The sequence below is a fragment of the Trichosurus vulpecula genome, chromosome 5, assembly GCF_011100635.1.
Source record: "Trichosurus vulpecula isolate mTriVul1 chromosome 5, mTriVul1.pri, whole genome shotgun sequence".
Lineage (NCBI taxonomy): Eukaryota > Metazoa > Chordata > Mammalia > Diprotodontia > Phalangeridae > Trichosurus > Trichosurus vulpecula.
This window is the reverse complement of record NC_050577.1, coordinates 242,418,553-242,434,846: the sequence shown is the minus strand read 5'-3', so window position 1 is coordinate 242,434,846 and position 16,294 is coordinate 242,418,553.

Below are 16,294 nucleotides of genomic sequence, written 5' to 3'. Positions count from 1 at the left end.
GAAGACTTTACTTGAGGAGTGAGTAGCCTTGGCCACATGGGTTCCCTACCTGTGTTTCTCTGACCAACATTATACTTTTAAATTTGTGCCTAATTTTCTCATTATGCTGTGTGCGTGCCCCAGATTTCTAGGGGAGGGATGTTTTATAGTTGCCCCTCTTACCATGAAATTTACACAAAGGAGGGTAACTGAAAGGTCTCAAATACATCAGTGAGGTGGGGGGATGTCTATCCCAAGCATGTGAAGACTTTCCCCAGCGGAATGGGCAGATAAGAACAATTTGTTCCAATCGCCATGAAAGCACCTGAAACAGGCACTATGGAGCATTTATAGCTTGGTCAGACGTTGAAGATGCCAAGGTCGTCCACTCTGTCCTGGGTCATTGCCAGTTGTCTTGACTTTTGTCCTGTGACTGGACTTTGATGACTCTGGAAGAGTGAGGCTGACAACTTTTTGAAACTCTGCCGTGCTTAAATCTGATTCGCTCACAATTCAAGATATCACCAGTCACATCATGATGTTATTGGTCCTCTTCAAAAACAAAGGACAAATAACAATAACAAGTAAAGGCCTGCTCTTTGATCTCATTGAATCTACTGCCTGATTCCTAATGGAAAGTCCACTTGTGGGGGCTTCTGAACTACAGTTTTAGGAAGAAGTATCTGTAAAATACTCCTTGAATCCTAGGAGTAGTAGCTACTCTATAGGGATAGAACCTATGAGTATGACTGCAAATTAGGAGAGTAACTCATAGTAACTCAAATATGCCATCTAAAAGATCCCGGTGCTTCTTGAAAGTCACATTATTAAAAATGATTAATAATGAATTTAAAATTAATAATGAAATTAATACATTTTCACTAATATTCCATATATGGCCTTAGAGTGCAAACTCCACCAGTTCCAACCAGCATGGGGCTGGTGATGGACCAAGCTGATCAAAAACCAGTCTAGCTCATTTCATAGAAATTCATAAACAGGTTGACAATAGGATATTGGCTTTAATTATTACTATCTGAATTTCCTTTTTATATTATAAACTTAACAAGCGTCAACAAACACTATCCAGGGAACAGAAAAAGAGGATTATATATGAAACTGTAAACTTTATTAGGTACAGTTAATTTTAAAATGCCTATTAAATTTACCATAATCACCACAAAAGAGCCATGCTTTCCTGTATTCCCTTCTCTACTTCCTCCTATTCTCTTCTGTGCATTTTTAATTCATTAAAAAGTTTCCTTGTTGATCTTTTCTTTCTTTTCTTTTTTTATATCTCTATCAGTACCTACCAAATACTTCCCTTATACAATTCTCAACTCCATTTTCCCCACTAGGTACCTTCCCTTGGAACAAATAAACATAGTCAAGCAAAACAAATGCACTGATTGGCTGTGTCTGAAAGTTCTTGTCTCATTCAGCACCTCTGGTCCATCCCCCCTCTTCCAAGAGGTTGGGAAGACATGTCATCCTGTCTTCTGGAGAAATGGCAGTCCTGGGGCGGCTAGGTGGCACATTGGATAGAGCACCGGCTCTGGACTCAGGAGAACCCGAATTCAAATCTGACTTCAGATACTAATTACCTGTGTGACCTTGAGCAAGTCCTTTAACCCTAATTGCCTCCCCCCAAAACCAAAAAAAATAAAGGAGTTTATATTAAGAAAGAAATGGCAGTCCATTGGGCAGATGAGAGTTCTGAAATCTTTTCCTTTACATCATTGTAGGGATGATAACTTTTTCAGCCACAAATCCTTTAGAAAACTGTCTCCTATGATGGCATGAGGGAACTGCCATGATAGAAGTATGGACACTAAAGTAGTAAAATAAGGGAAAGCAAATTATAATTGCACCTTATATTGAGGTATTCCTTTATATTCTGGTAAGCATCTTCACTTTTCTTTATCCCATTTGATTCTTGAAATACTTACCAATGAAGCAGATGGGACAGAGATTAGTATTTCCGTTTTACAAATGAAGATGCTGAGGTTGCTCCAGGTGCAGAGAAATGACATAGCATGAGAAGAAAACCATTGCATTTGGTGTCAGCTGTCCAGATTTAGAATCTCCTATTTTCAAGGACTGCCCTTGTGACCTTGGGCAAGTCACTTAATCCCCATGGACCTCAGTTTTCTCATCTGTAAAACAAAGGAGTTGAACTAAATGATTTCCAAATTTCTTCCAGCTGTAATGGAAGATCAAGATTGTTAAGGGGCAGAGCCAAGAATAAGTCAGCTCTGTCTCCTCTCTATCATGCCAAGACTCAAGCAATAATTTTCAGTGACAACAGCTTCTACCAATATATGGAGAGGGCAGAATAAGGACATGGGCATGAGCTTCCTTTTGAAAGCTTCATTAACACTTGGGACTGGAATGTGAAAATAAGATAGATAAATTCCATCCATGCCGTGTTTACTAGGTGGGTGTTTTCAGAGTTGGGAAGGCCGTTGAGTCCCCTTCCCTTACCATCAGATGTGCAAAATGTGAAGTTTATGCTGAGGGTAATAGAGCAAATTCGATTTACCTTCTGGGTTATTCCAATCATATTTTTCCATATCACTGAAATCTAATTTCATACCCTGATAATATCCTAGGGTAACAGTAGCCAATAGTATGTTTTTGAAGTATAAAAAGTTAAGCTTATATAGTAGTTTTGTCACTGAATAAATGTTTCATCAAGTTCTTTCACTTATCACTACATCCTGAAGACAATGGGTACCCTCTGAAAGGGTCAATCATCCTACTTAAAAGGGCTAAACGCTCTATCATCTGTGCTTGTGGGGCAGTACAGATGATCCAAAAATAATTCACTTTTTGTTCTGGAGCCTACAGTTTCCTTGGAGAGAGAAGGCCAAAACACATGGAACAATTAGCAAGCTGCTGCAATGATCCTCCCTCAGTTACCCATGTCTAGTGCAGTGTTTATCAATAGTAGGCACGGAATAAATGCTTGTTGAATTGAATTAAGTAGCATGAATCAAATCAAGTCAAAGCTAGTCATTATGTGGAAGCTATATCAGTGGAGTATACACTCTGGCAACTCCTGTGAAGCTGGCTTTTGTGTGTTTTCTGAAGTTGGTTCTAACTAAATTGAGAAAGACTCATCATGTTGGCTACAGAATGATGGAATTTTTGGCCACAGCAGCTCTCAAAGACCATCTACCCAAGTTGTAGGAGGATTTTGATCTGTACCAATGGAGGGAGAAGAGTCATTAGCTGAGAACATTGGTGCCTGGGACAAGGTCAGTGGAGATAGGGACCCAGAAACTGGCATGCACTGCCATGGTCATTGATCCCAACATCTCACATAATGAAGATGCCAGCTTCCATTGTATGTGGGCAAACTGCCAGGGTCAGATCCAGTCATGTTGTTGGGGGGAATGGGGAAATGGGCCCTGAGGGAATGGAGTGACTGTAACTGGATCCCTCAGGAGTTGGTCCTCCTCCCTCCTCCTGTATAGGGAAGAGGGCTTCCTCGTTGCAGAATATCTGCATCTGGGGAGGTGCTCACTCCAAGATTTTCCCCTGGGATTTCACTATATACGTGATGTAGAGTTTCTGCCCACCAGACATCTTAACCTCCTTGTTTTTAGTCAAAGCCCCAAGTGGTTTACATCAAGCTAGCTAAAGACTTGATTTTTTAAAATCTACATTCTCTCACCTAGAATATAACCTTGGATTCTGGAAACAGATTCACCATTCAGATGGCATCCACTCTTTTTTTATAATCTCTTGAAACTGTCATAGTGAAAGTGATCCTGACATTGGCAGCCAATTTTCAGACTACTCAATCTGCAGAAGGTAATTGGACAATTGGATACTTCATAGTATTTACTTATATGAGAGGTAATTACTTTTCAGCAGTGGGGCAGTGCTGCATTTAGAATAATTAAGAAATTTTATACTTCATTTCAGTCTTTAAACTATATCTATTTCCTTTCCATCAACCTCTCTACAAAGTAATTTGCTGTGTCTCACAAGATATTTAATTTTATTGTGAGAGCCAAAAAATAATTCATAATTTGCATTGCTTGCCTCAGGTATCAAGATTAATTGATGCTTTGGTTTTAATTGTTTGGTAACTGATTCTTCAGCCAAATTTTGTGATTGAGAATTCAGTGATGGACTCACACTAAAGGGAAATCTGTCAGTAAATCAAGATATATGAAAAGTCTCGGTGAAAAGATCCACCAGAGAGTATTAGAATTCTTTTGCAAAAAAAAAAAAAAACATTGCTGGCTTTATCAGTGACTTAAGAAAAGAAAAAGGAAAGAGTCAACAGCTTGTTTATACATGTCAGGTTGGAACAGCTGTAATTATACAATCTTATCTTCACCTTTTTTCTAATTTGCATTTATTTTTATCTTTCTTCTAGCCAGCAGTTGATCTGAGTGCATGTGGTTTGTTTAGAAGTGAAAGACAAGTCCATGACAAATTAAAATATGGTCAGTTTTATTTTTTCTCATGCTATTCAGCATTTACTATGTTCCAGTACCTTCTGAATGCTTTATTAAAGAAAATATTCATGATGAATAGGTGCATTTTTAGGGTTAGGGTTCCCCCCCTCTTATCCCCTACCCCCTATTTTCCTGTAGGGTATGTTATTCCCTTTTTATGCCAAATCTGATGAGAAAAAGGTTGACTCATTCCCTTTCACCTCCCCCCATCTTCTCTTCCCTTATAGCAGCTTTTCCTTACCTCTTTTATGTGAGATAATTTACCCCACTCTATCTCTTCCTTTCTCCTTCTCCCAATATATTCCTCTCTCACACCTTAATTTTATTTTTTAGATATCATCACTTCATATTCAATTAACCCTGTGCCCTCTGTCTATGTGTGTGTGTGTGTGTGTGTGTGTGTGTGTGTGTGTGTGTGTATTCCCTTCAACTACCCTAATACTGAGAAAGGTCTCATGAGTTACAAATATCATCTTTCCAAGTAGGAATGTAAACAGTTCAACTTTAGTAAGTCCCTTATGATTTCTCTTTCCTGTTTACCTTTTCATTCTTCTCTTGATTCTTGTATTTGAAAGTCAAATTTTCTATTCAACTCTGGTCTTTTCGCCAAGAAAGCTTGAAAGTCATCTATTTCATTGAAAATCCATTTTTCCCCTGAAGTATTATACTCAGTTTTGCTGGGTAGGTGATCCTTGGTTTTAATTCTAGCTCCTTTGACCTCTGGAATATCATATTCCAAGCCATTCAATCCCTTAATGTAGAAGCTACTAGATCTTGTGTTATCCTGATTGTGTTTCCACGATGCTTGAATTGTTTCTAGATGCTTACAATATTTTCTTCTTGACCTGGGAACTCTGGAATTTGGCTACAATATTCCTAGGAGTTTTCCTTTTGGGATCTCTTTCAGGAGGTAATCAGTGGATTCTTTCCATTTTTGTTTTACCCTCTGGTTCTAGAATATCAGGGCAATTTTCCTTGATAATTTCTTAAAAGATAATGTCTAGGCTCTTTTTTGATCATGGTTTTAAGGTAGTCCAATAATTTTTAAATTATATCTCCTGAATCTATTTTCCAGGTCAGTGGTTTTTCCAATGAGATATTTCACATTGTCTTCTATTTTTTCATTCTTTTGGTTCTGTTTTATAATTTCTTGATTTCTCATGAAGTCACGAGCTTCCATTTGCTCCATTCTAATTTTTAAGGAATTATTTTCTTCAGTGAGCTTTTGGACCTCCTTTTCCATTTGGCCAATTCTGTTTTTGCAGGCATTCTCCTCCTCATTGGCTTTTTGGACCTCATTAAGAACATATCTAACTATAATGGGATCTAACTCTCTATGTGTGTATATGTGTGTGTGTGTGTGTGTGTGTGTGTGTGTGTGTGTATAATGTCCTCCTCTCCCCCTTTCTCCTTTCATCTTTTTTTTAAAATTTTTTTAATTTATTTAACATATTTAGTTTTCAGCATTGATTTTCACAAGAGTTTGGATTACAAATTTTCTACTCCTTTCTACCCTCCCCCCACTCCAAGATGGCGTATATTCTGGTTGCCCTGTTCCCCAGTCAGTGCTCCCCTCTGTCACCCCACTCCCCTCCCATCCCCTTTCCCCTTCCTTTCTTGTAGGGCAAGATAAATTTTTACGCCCCATTGCCTGTGTATCTTATTTTCTTGTTGCATGCAAAAACATTTTTGTTTGTTTTTGAACATCTATTTTTAAAACTTTGAGTTCCAAATTCTCTCTCCTCTTCACTTCCCACCCACCCTCCCTAAGAAGTCAAGCAATTCAACATAGGCCACATGTGTATCATTATGTATAACCCTTCCACAATACTCATGTTGTGAAAGACTAGCTATATTTTGCTCCTTCCCAACCCATCCCCCTTTATTGAATTTTCTCCCTTGACCCTGTCTGTCCCCTTTCCAAAGTGTTTGTTTTTGACTACCTCCACCCCCATCTGCCCTCTCCTCCATCATCCCCCCCATTTTTTTATCTTCTTCCCTCTTCTTTCCTGTGGGGTAAGATTCCCAATTGGGTATGTATGGTATTCCCTCCTCAGGCCAAATCTGATGAGAGCAAGGTTCACTCATTCCCCCCTCACCTGCCCTCTCCCCTTCTCCCACAGAACTGCTTCCTCTTGCCACCTTTATGCGAGATAATCCACCCCATTCTATCTCTCCTTATCTCTCTCTCTTAGTATGTTCCTCTTTCATCCCTTAATTTGATTTTATTTCTTTTAGATATCTTCCCTTCATCTTCAACTCACCCTATGTCTGCGCTCTCTCTCCCTCTCTCCCTCCCTCTCTCCTTCTCTCTCTCTCTATATACATATATATATACACATAGATATATACATACATACACATTCACCCATATATATACATAAACATATATGTATGCATATTCCCTTCAGCTACCCTAATACTGAGGTCTCATGAATCATACACATCATCTTTCCATGTAAGAATGTCAACAAAACAGTTCACCTTTAGTAAGTCCCTTGCAATTTCTTTTTCTTGTTCTTTTTCTTGATTACCTTTTCATGCTTCTCTTGATTCTTGTGTTTGAAAGTCAAATTTTCTATTCAGTTCTGGTCTTTTCACTGAGAAAGCTTGAAAGTCCTCTATTTTATTGAAAATCCATATTTTGCCTTGGAGCATGATACTCAGTTTTGCTGGGTAGGTGATTCTAGGTTTTAATCCTAGCTCCATTGACCTCCGAAATATCGTATTCCAAGCCCTTCGATTTCTTAATGTAGAGGCTGCCAGATCTTGGGTTATTCTGATTGGGTTTCCACAATACTCAAATTGTTTCTTTCTGGCTTCTTGCAGTATTTTCTCCTTGATCTGGGAGCTCTGGAATTTGGCAACAATATTCCTGGGAGATTTCTTTTTTGGATCTATTTGAGGAGGCGATCGATGGATTCTTTCAATTTCTATTTTGCCCTGTGGATCTAGAATATCAGGGCAGTTCTCCTTGATAATTTCTTGAAAGATGATATCTAGGCTCTTTTTTTGATCCTGGCTTTCAGGTAGTCCAATAATTTTTAAATTATCTCTCCTGGATGTATTTTCCAGGTCAGTGGTTTTTCCAATGAGATATTTCACACTATCTTCCATTTTTTCATTCCTTTGGTTCTGTTTTATAATATCTTGATTTCTCATAAAATCACTAGCTTCCACTTGCTCCAATCTAATTTTTAAATAGTATTTTCTTCAGTGGTCTTTTAGACCTCCTTTTCCATTTGGCTAATTCTGCCTTTCAAGGCATTCTTCTCCTCATTGGCTTTTTGGAGCTCTTTTGCCATTTGAGTTAGTCTGTTTTTTAAGGTGTTGTTTTCTTCAGTGTATTTTTTGGTATTTTTTTGGATCTCCTTTAGCAAGTCATTGACTTGTTTTTCATGGTTTTCTCGCATCCTTCTCATTTCTCTTCCCAATTTTTCCTCTACTTCTCTAACTTGCTTTTCCAAATCCTTTTTGAGCTCTTCCATGGCCTGGGACCAGTTCATGTTTTTCTTGGAGGCTTTTGGTGTAGGCTCTTGCACTTTGTTGACTTCTTTAGGCTGTATGTTTTGGTCTTCTTTGTCACCAAAGAAAGAATCCAAAATCTGAGACTGAATCTCGGTGCGTTTTCGCTGCCTGGCCATATTCCCAGGCAACTAACTTGACCTTTGAGTTTTTCAGTGGGGTATGACTGCTTGTAGACTAGAGAGTTCTATGTTCCATGTTTGTGGGGGAGGTGCCAGCTCTGCCATACCAGCACTGCTCCTTCCCCAACCCCCAACCCGGACTGGGCTTAGATCTTTGGCAGGCTGTGCACTCCTGCTCTGATCTGCCACTTAATTCCTCCCACCAGGTGGTCCTGGAGCTGGAAGTAACAATAGCTGTAGCTGCCCCACCTCCGCTGCCCCCAGGGCTGGAAGTCGAACAGCAAACTCCTACTCCTGCAGCTTTTCCCACTAACCTCCGCAGTCTTTGGTGTTTGTGGGTTAAGGAGTGTGGTAACTGCTGCAGCTCACTGATTCAGGGCGCTAGGGTCCCCTCTGCCCGGCTTGTGGTCTGAATGGTCCACGCCATTCATACTGGGTTCTGCTCCACTCCGTTCCCAGCTCCCCGCTCCCAGCTCCGTGTGGGATAGACCTCACCCAGAGACCATCCAGGCTGTCCTGGGCTGGAGCCCTGCTTCCCTCTGCTGTTTTGTGGGTTCTGCCATTCTAGAATTGGTTCAGAGCCATTTTTTATAGGTTTTTGGAGGGGCTCGGTACGGAGCTTACACTAGTTCCTGCTTACCAGCTGACATCTTGGCTCCGCCTCCCTCTCCTTTCATCTTTAAAGCTCTGATGCTTAGTGTTTCAGACTAGCATGAGATAATCACATGAAATAATTTGACATGAAATGTAAATATCTGAAAGCATATGAATCTGTGGCAAAACTGACTTGCAGAATTGGCTGGAGAATGTCTTGAGAAGGGAAAGGTAGTCATCAGAGTATGGGCAAGGAAGATGATTAATGATTGTACTAGAAGGAAGATGCCAATGTGGAATCCAACAAGGAGCAGGAGGCTGTGTTTATCTCTAAGATAGCTAATGAATCAACAATATCAGCCTAGAGCTGCCTCTTAGAGCCTTCATTCGTAGTCATTTATACAGCAGGAGCAAAGATGGTTTCTACCAAAAGCTGTCTTAGCACCATGGGACTAGAGTGTGAGTGGTTTCAAAAGTCAGATGCCTCACTCACTGTCACCTTCCTTTTGCTTTTTTCTTTCTGTTCCTCCTCAGCCACAAATTGGAATGCAATTTGGCTCCCAGATCTTTCCAAAAAGGGAAATGGAACTTTCTGTGCATGAATAATAAATGTTAGAGGCACAAGTGGGAATTTTCTCACCTTAGGGTGTCACAAGAGTGACAAAGGGCACAATTGGAGAATGGAGGGGGGGTGGAGCAACAGAAATGATAGCATAAAGGACATTGGCTCTCTCTTAGGGCCATTTCTCTTTCTCTTTACATTCTGTCCTTGTAACCTCTTCATTTCTGATGGGTTTAATTGTGATCCCTAGGCAGATAATTCCCATGTCTATTTTTCTTCCCCTAATCTCTCCTGACCTCCAGTCCTACATCACAATCTTTATTTTTGAACATAAGCTGGATCCCCCGTAGTCACCTCAAACTGAACATGTTTCATTATCTTTCCCCAAAACCCATCCCTCTTCTAAATTTCCCTGTGTTTGTCACATATATCATCATCTTTCATATCACTCTAATTCGCGACCTGGAAGAGTCATCCCCAATTCCTTACTTTTCCTCACTCCACTTATCAGTTGCCAAGTCATGTTGATTTTACCTCCATAGTATCTTTCATATCCATCTGCTTCTCTCAACTCATGTGGCCATCACATTAGTTCAAACCCACATCATTTTTCACTTGCAGCTTACAACTGCTACCACCTCCTAATTAGTTTCTCTGCCATAAATCTCTCCTCTCTCTAATATATCCTCTACATAGCTGCTAAGGGAACACTCCTAAAACATAGGTTTCACCTTGTCACTTTTCTTCTCAATAATTTTCAGTGATTCCCTTTTAACTCTTGGTTCAAATAATAATCTTCTGTTTGTCACTTAATCCTTCACAACCTGGCTCTAACCTATCTTTTCTGTGGTTTAGACAAAATGGCCTTCTTACTATCTTTACACAGGACAATCTGTCTCTTACCTCCATGCCTTTACTTAGGCTGTTGCTTGCCCTTTATTTTGGTGTTTTTTTTAATTATTAGAATCCATCCTTCCTCCCTCCCTTCCTTCCTTCCTTCCTTCCTGCCTTCCTGCCTTCCTTCCTTCCTTCTTTCCTTCCTTCCTTCCTGCCTTCCTTCCTTCCTTCCTTCCTTCCTTCCTTCCTTCCTTCCTTTCTTCTTTTCTCTTTTGGAGGCAATCGGGGTTAAATGACTTGCCCAGAATAACACAACTAGTAAGTGTCTGAGGTCCTCATGATTCCAGGGCCTGTGCTTTATCCACTGCTCCACCCTTATCACTTTCACTTCTTGGAATACCTTCTTTAGTTTTTTCTTTCAAATTAAAGGATTCACATGATTCCTCCAGCTGCTAATGCCTCCTCTCTCCTACCTATTACCCCAGTAAATCGTATATACTTATACATGTACATATTATCATTCCAGATAGACTGCAAGCTTCTGGAGGACAGGATTCATTTCATTTTTTATCTTTGTGCCTTACGCAGTGCCAGGTATGCACTAGAAGCTTAACAAATGTTTGTGGGTTCATTGATTGAATGACAGGCTGGTAGCAGTACATACAGCAATCTCACTGACTGGGGGGTGGGGATGGGGAGGTGTATGGGTGGCAGTCTCTGTATCACCAGAAAGAGGAAGTACTGCCTCCTGGGTAGAAGTGTGCTTTCACTTGGCATCCTTGCTGTTGCCTTACCTCAGCTATGGTTCTGGTGAATGCTCTATTCCCCATGGGATCTAGGTACTGTGCATGGCTAACTATTTAAGGTCTCAAGCCTATATGATAGCTAGGAGTCCAATCTTGTCTTTCCCAGTATAGATACCGAGCCATTTTTCTTGTTTCTTTTTTTTTTTAAGCATTCTGGTGATAAGCAGTAGCTTTGATTCAATTTTCAGTTATAACATCCTCCTCCGGAGGTGAAAAATGGAACACATTTCACGGTATTAGGTTCCACCATAGCAACAGGAAAGGTTTACTAAGGCATGCATGAATATTCAAGATTTGATCTGTGATGTGTGAAATTTGCTGATACTACTGAGAATTATTTTATGCAAACAGAACAAGCCAACTACTATCCTCTATTTATATGCGCAATGCAAAAGGAATATTTGAACTTTTCTAGAGGCCCATCTTCCGCCCTTTGTTAAATCCATATGCTTCTCCTGAGCTTGGTGATGCCTAGGGACCACAAAGATGTATAACAGTGCAATGAATTATTCAGGGGAAATATTTCAAACATGTTAATGGGTTTATATTTCAACAAATTATTTTGAGATGCTAATTAGATATGGTGACATTAGATACTTCATTGTTGCAAATTCTCTAATTAAAAAGGGAATTAGTTTAGCTCCTTTTCACACTGGGGACATCAGATTTCAGGGCTTAGCTTTATACCTTTCTCCTGGTGCATCTTGGGAGTAGCTCATTCCCATATGACTAACCACAAGCTGCAGAGGATTGGAGGCAATTTTTGTTTTTGTTGTTGTTAGAAATACGATTCCCCTGTATTCAGAATATATTATTGTTGTTGTTAAGTCATTTTCCAGTTGTGTCTGACTCTCTATTACCCCATTTGGGGTTTTCTTGGCAGAGATACTGGAGTGGTTTGCCCTTTCCTTCTCCAGCTCATTTAAAGATGAGGAAACTGAGGCAAACAGGGTTAAGTGACCTCTCCAGGGTCTCACAGCCACTAAGTGTCTGAGGCTGGATTTGAACTCATGAAGATGACCCTTCCTCATTCCAAGCCCTGTGCTCTATCCACTGTGTCACCTAAACGCCCAGAACGCATTGTAGTACTCTGTAATTCTTCTTTAGTATGCACTACAAAGTTACCAAAATGACCCAGAGACAGTCATGATGTGAAAAAGTAGCAATAAATTGTGGTTGAAAGACTAGGCACCAAACTGGGAGTTAAGAGATGGGTTCAAGTCACGAGTTTTCCATTAATGCTGAACTTCGTTGAATGGTCACTAGAGGCAGTGAGAAGGGTCAATGGATAGAGTGCTGGACCTGGAGGCAAGAAGACCTCAATTCAAATGTGTCTTCAGACATGTATTAGTTGTGTGACCCTGGGCAAGTCACTTAATTTCTGTCTGCCTCAGTTTCCTCAACTGTAAAGTGAGGATCATAATAACACTTCCTAGAGATGTTATGAGGGTCAAATGGAATACCTGGCACATAGTACACCCTTAATAAATGCTTATTTCTTTCCTCCCTTCTTCCCCCTTTTGGGCATCCATTTCCTTGATTCAGTTTTCAGTTATAACATCCTCTTCTGGAGGTGAAATATGGAACACCGAAGCAATGGAAAGTTGAAGGAGTTGGATTAAAAGATCTTTTAGTTCTCTTCTAGTTTAACATTACCATATGCTCTTCTAAATTCTTCTACGAGAGACATCAGTTAAGATAATTAGCTTATTTAAAATCTGTTGCATCTGATATGTATGGATTGTGTAATTCATGGCAAAGGGTCCCAGGTAACTCTAAGACTAGAAGAAGTGCAAGAGATGATGCTCTGCGTTGGTAGAAGGAGTTTTCTCGCTATACCAATGAAATCAGAAGTCCATTCCCTATCCCTAACTGCCCCTTTAGAATCTTCTATCTTCTCTCTCTCTACTAGGAGCATCAGTCACTCAGGCTCCAATGTTTGAAGCCATCATCCCTGCCCTTTGACTTAGAGTTTTTGCTAAAAGGCATATACTTCAAGGAGGTCACTGATAAGAAAAAAGTCCCCTTATATACAAAAAATGTCTATAGTAGCACATTTTGTGGAAGCAAAGAGCTGAAAACAAGAACAAATTGTGGTACATGACTATGGTGGAATATTACTGTGCCGTAAGAAATAATGAACTGGATGAATACAGAGAAGAATGGAAAGATCTACATGAACTGATGCCAAGTGAGGTAAGCAGAGCCTAAAAGCAATAGAAGTAATGGTTACGACATTGTAATTGGAAAGAAAAATGACAACAAATCAATCAAAAGTGAATGCTAAAAAATAAAATTAAAAAAACCCAAGTACAGTTCCAAAGAAGAAGACACTTCCACCTTGCTCCTTTGTAGAAGTGGGAGGTCAACAGGTTTGGAACGCTTCATATGTTTTCATATCTCTTTTTTTGATATGTTGATTGGTTGTGCTGACTTTTTCCCCTGCTTTCCCTTTTTCTTTCTTAAAAAAAATCCTGGCAAGGGGAAGGAGAAGGAATACCTGGAGAAATTTCTGCAATGTAAAAACAAAAGATACCAATAAAATTTTATTTTAAAAAATTTAGACAGTTGCCTTTGGTAATTTGCACAGCACTATCAATGATCCCAAACTCCTGTCCTGATTATGCCAAGAATATGTCTTTTTTTTTTTAAACCAGTCTTTTCCTGGTAATGCTATATGGCAGTGATTCATGAAATGTTGGAGAGTGGAGGGCTAGAGAAATTGTATTTTATCCTATAGGCAACAGGGTGTCGAAGAAGATTTTCAAACAGGGAAATGACATATTAAATTAGAGTCAATCACAGAAGTAATTGGGATAATGAGGGTTCCCTGAGTATGAGGAATTTGGAAATGAGGGCAGGATTTGATTAGTTTCTCTCACTCATTCCAATTTCTTCATTTGGCAGCAAATGCCTCTCTAAATGAGGGATTATGTGGTAACCCAAGCATCCTCATTAGGGAGAGGAAAAGGAAACACACGCATAAGATTTACTTGTCCAAAGGAGATCTATTAAAGGATATTTTTTACAGCCAGCTGGAGAAGGGAGTGGGACATCACATGCCTCTAAATCTGAATCCAGATTGGGGCAATGGTGTGGGAGTTACCGAGATTGTGGTGAGATGGCATTTCCCAAGATGGCCCTGCAGCTTTCCATCTCTGATGTGAGATTTCTTTTCCTTTTTGGCGGTTCCAGGTCCAGGGTGGTTTGGTGGAGTAGGGTGTTATCTACTACCTCTACTTCCACATCTAGGCTTTGGAATCTTAAAGGGCAGTGAATGGTTTAGGGGGATGAGAGTATGGAAGTGAAATATTTCCTCAGTTGGGGCCATCTCCAGTCATCCTGGTGAATATCAGGCCACTGGACTCAGATGGCTCTGGAGGAGAAAGTGAGGCTGGTGGTGACCTTGCACAGCCCTCCTTCACTCAAGTCAAAGTCAACTGCAAGTCATGTCATCATTTCCCTGATGTCATGGTCCTCTTTGAGAATGAAGGACAAACACAACAACAATTTCCTTAGTTACTTAAAGCTGGCTGTTAATGGGGATATAGAAGGTCTTATCTCTGATACCAAGTGCTATGAGGCCTTTTGGATCAATGGACATTTTGCCTATAAGATTACCTCCAATTTCCCTGTATATATCTTTATGCATATTATTTTGCATACAAAACTTTGCATGTTGTCTTCTCCAATAGAATTTGATTTTCCTGAGGGCAAGGACTATTTTTGTCTAATTGCTGAATACATGCTCATTTATTTGACTTAACTTCACCTATCTTACTTGTGAGAATCATTCTCTGTTCTCCCCCTAACTATATTTAGAAATGACAAAGTCACTTTCAATTATTCGTTCATAGAATATATATTTTATAGATTATCTGTGGCCACTTCTTTAATTCCTGCAGAATATTTCCCCATCGCTGAGCAAGCTTCTCTAGGTGCATGTTCAGGGAGTTCAATCTAATTGTAGGATTAATCATTATATTACAAAATTAGAAAGATAAACCTATTGCTTCTTCTACTGCTGCTTTTAAGTTTCCTATAATCTATTTACAGGACTGTAGAATAATAGAATGTGAGAATTGGAAAGGACTTCAGTGGCTGTCTAGGCCAACTCATACAAAAAGGGAATTCTCTCTGATACCAGGCAGATATAAGCCTCTGCAAATCCTCCAGGGAGGAGGGGGAATTCACACCTCCCAAAGCAGCCCATTCCACCTTTGGGCAGGTCTAATTGTTCGGAAGTTTTTTCCTGACATCAAGCCTAAATATGGCTCTTTCCAAATTTGATCCATTGCTCCTGGAAGTTCCACATCTGTAAATAAATTCCTTCAGGATTATCTTTAATTTTCAAAGTCCCTGGGAGAAAGTATAGTGCAGTAGAAAGATCACTGGTTTTGTAGCCAGAGGTCTTGTGTTAAAATCCTAGATCTGCGATTGATTGCTTATGCAATCTTGGGCAAGTCACCTCTCTGGCACTCAGTCAAATGAGGGAGATTCAGCTCAAAAATCAATGTTTTCTTCTTATCTCTCTCTTTGAGATCTTTCAAGTTCCCTTGGGTTCAAGAATTACCTGCAGAGCCTTGACTCCTAAAGGAATGAATCAATCCCTGAAACCTCTCCTTAATTCCAGTCATTCATCATCAGTTGCCTGCTGGTCTTCCTACATGTCCTGGATGTCCCAAACAGAGCTTATTATTTATATACACATACATACAACCTCTCCCTTCTCAATACTTTCCTACTTTATTTGAGGGTAGAACTATTTTCCATTCATCCACATTCGTAGTTTTAGAGTCATCCCTGACTCTTCCATCTTTTCTCCCTACTTCCCTCTAAAAAATAAGTTGTTAATCAATCTTGTCAATTGACCTTCACAGCATCTATCTCCTCTGTACCCTTCTCTCCATCCAAAGTGACGCCATCCTCCTTCAGGCCCTTATTACCTCTCACCTGAGACAATGTTGTAATGTCTTCCTAATTGGCATGCTTGCTTCCAGTCTCCCTATTCTCTGATCCATCCTTCACAAAACTGCTAAAATGATCGTCCTAAGGTACAGGTCTCATTTCCCGCCTCTCAAAATCTTTCAGGGGCTAGACATCAAAACACTCCACAATCTGACTTTAAACCTTTCAGCCTTATTTCCTTTACTCCTATTTATGAAATCTGTATTCCTTCCAAACTGAACAACCAGCTGTTCCAAAGTGTGACACTTCATATCCTACCTTCACACGTTTGCACAAGCTGTGCTCCATGGATGGTCTGAATTTCCTACTCATCTTTGTTTCTTGCAGTCTGGGTTTTTTTCAAGATTCAAAAAGGTACTATCCGCCCATGAAACCTTCTTATCAGAGAAAAAAGATGGCAGAGGAAGAGAGTGCTAACGATTTAGG